The sequence below is a fragment of the Pinus tabuliformis genome, chromosome 4_1 (assembly GCF_031772625.1).
Source record: "Pinus tabuliformis cultivar Carrire ecotype Pingquan chromosome 4_1, CPIR1, whole genome shotgun sequence".
Lineage (NCBI taxonomy): Eukaryota > Viridiplantae > Streptophyta > Pinopsida > Pinales > Pinaceae > Pinus > Pinus tabuliformis.
The window spans coordinates 360,704,713-360,707,855 of NC_142303.1; the positions used below are offsets into that span (position 1 = coordinate 360,704,713).

At 30.4% G+C, this 3,143-nt stretch overlaps 1 pseudogene; it reads right to left on the reverse strand.

The window, feature by feature from the left end:
- Positions 1-2,037: 2,037 nt before the first annotated feature.
- LOC149175790 (U6atac minor spliceosomal RNA) lies at positions 2,038-2,147 on the reverse strand (annotated as a pseudogene).
- Between the last annotated feature and the right edge of the window lie 996 nt (positions 2,148-3,143).

A 3,143-nucleotide genomic window follows, 5' to 3' on the forward strand; every position in this document is an offset into this window, starting at 1 on the left:
TTGACCCTATTCTGGTTCGGTCAAAATATGGCCCCTAAGAATCTCAAATATTCCCTAAAGATTCCCTCACGAGGGTGGATTGAATTTTAGCTACCCAGATGACAAAACTGGTTGCACCATTGTGTTCCTTACGGATAATCAAGTAAAATGAGTATAAACTCGGCTTATTTCTACTCTTGTGAATTTTAAGGCTCTGAGGAATCTAAAGATTCCTTGCAAGATTCCCTAAAATATTCCCAAAGAATATTCATGTGTATATTCTCACTGTATGACTCTCGAAAAATTGTGCCCAAGGGTTCACAGTCCCCGCGGTGGCAAGACTCTGCTCCTCTTAGCACTTAGCGCACTCGTTCTTCCCCTTCGCTCTGCGACATAAATGGTTTAGATAACATATGAGTGGCATTGGTTGTATCGACCACTTGGTGGTCCAATGGTGGCGCGTCCAAGTTCGGGGCCATAGGCCACGGGTTGAAACCCATGGGCCTACCGAATGGTGTTCATTTTATATATATATATATATATATATATATATATATATATATATATATATATATATATATATATATATATATATAATGACTGTTGTTTGAATATTAACCATCCGATACAATATTAACCATCGTCGTTGATCGTCCAATACAATATTAATTGTTGTCGTTGATTTTTATTAAAAAAACATCACCATCGTCCATTTACCGATGGCAATTTTGGAGATTGTTGGGGGTCACCAGAAAAACTAATGTGGTGACAATTTCGTCGTCGCTAGTGGCCACATTCCAACAACCGCTGCCGGTCTAATTTTTCAACTACTTAACCGATCGCCAATCGGGCACCATGTGGGGGCTCTTCATTGGATCTCTGTACGTTGATGTCATCTGCCACTTTTCATAACCGGACTAGTCTATACCACCATGTCACCGTGTTGATGTCATGCTGGCACGTGTTGCTTTGTAATTGGTTTGTACTGCCACATCACCCTGTTGACATCATAGTGATGTCATCCTTCCATGTGTCATCTTGTGATTGGTCTATGTTTCCATGTCATCTTACTCACATCGTCATCCATATGTCCGATGTCAGCATCTGTACGACTGACATCATTATCATCAGCATGCTGACATCAACATGCTAATTGTCCCTGCATACAAAAATTTTGGTTATTTCCGGAAAGCTTCAATGGGCCATAACTTCTTCATATGATGTCGGTTTGAGGTGTTGTTTATGCTGTTGGATTCAAAACGACGAGTTCATTGATTTGAGACTAGTTTCAATGCTTTTTGAAGATTTTAAAAATTTGACCTTTTAAGATCCTCCTACATCATTCCTCCCAACTAATGAGCTTTTGGGCCACCAAAATATTTATCAGTCAATTGACAAGTGAGGGAATTTTTCCTTCACTTTATCATTTTCAATCCAACAAACCTTACTTGGATGTATTCCTTTGCAACCAATACAAAGGTATTCCAGGTCTCCCTGTTGTGAGGTCCTAGTTCTCCTATCAAGAATGATATCCTCAAGTAGCTTGTCCAAATATTCTAGTGCAAAGTAGTCCACTATAAAAACCTCTTCAATACCCATAATTAAAAAACTCATAAATTTTGTTTGAATTATATTAAATTTTCATGCCAAAATTTAAATTAGACTTAATAAAACTTAATTTTTATAATTTTAACCAATTTTTAAAATAGTCAATATCATTAATTAAAAAAAATTAAAAATACAAATGACACTCCCAAAAAATCAAATCTCGTAAAACTCAGGTGAAAACAAAGCTAAAACACACAATCTCTATGACCACACAATCGAATCTTCTTGAAAATGTGTACTTTTAAATTATTATATATTTTTAATATAATTTAAAACCATAAATAAATAAATAAAATTTACAAATACAATTTCATATTCAAAACACAGATTTTAATGAACCCAAAAGAAATTGAACTGGCACTTCATAATAAAATACCAATAATTTGGCAAAAAGACTTTTAACCAACCGTACTACCCACCAAGACTAAAACTTAGAGCAAAATCCACCTCATGAAAGTAAAGATCCACCTCAAAAGATAATGAGACTTAACTGTGTGCGATTACCAAGTCCGAAGGCTATTCCCGTCCTTATCGAGGGAGATGCCAACCATCTATTACACGTAGTACTGAGCATCTTCACAACCCATCATTTATTTTCTCATTTAATAAGATAATATATTTTTTATTTTATTTTTTTTGAATTTATAATATATATTTTTATTTTTTTGAATTTATGAAAATTTTCCATTTTATTTCTAGAAAATTACACACTTTACTGTGAAAAGAATTTTGTCCACAACTTAATTATCAAAATTTTGACCATTTTACAAAGATTAAAATATCATATTAAAAATAATTGACCACAACTTAATTGATAAAAAACTTATTTTACACGATTCAAATCACTAAAATGTTACTCACTTTCTATGTCATATATTCTATTTTTATAAAATTAAAAATATTAAAAATAATTGACCACAACTTAATTGATAAAAAAATTATTTTACACGATTCAAATCACTAAAATGTTACTCACTTTCTATGTCATATATTCTATTTTTATAAAATTAAAAATTTTCTATTCTGATTTTTCCCAAAATATTTCTATTATACCATTTATAAAATTAATTAATTATTTTTTAAAATGGCTCAATTACCATATATTTTTGGACAATTGGACTCAAGCAACTGAGAAAATAATTTGTTCATCAAATTATTAGGATTAAATTTTTTTGATTTTGTAATAAAATGAAGAAATAATGTGGGTTTTCATTTACTTATGTGTATGAGTCAATATGTGTAGGTTAAGCTGTCATGGAAACTAAACATTATTTAATGGTGGAAAAATTTCAGTTTCACCATTAAATCTAACTCTTTAAACCATTTTACAAAATTAATTATTAACATAAAATGTTGTTAATTTAGAATTTTTTAATCATCTTTTTTTAGTTATTAAAATAAATCTATTTATAAACTTTTTCAATTTTAATTTTTGTTATAAATTTAAATCTTTAATTATAATTTTTGTTTTTAAATTTAAAATTTTTTAATTATTGAAAATAATTTTATCCAAAATAAATGTAAAAGCCTCTCTTTTCAGATTACTTTTATTATGC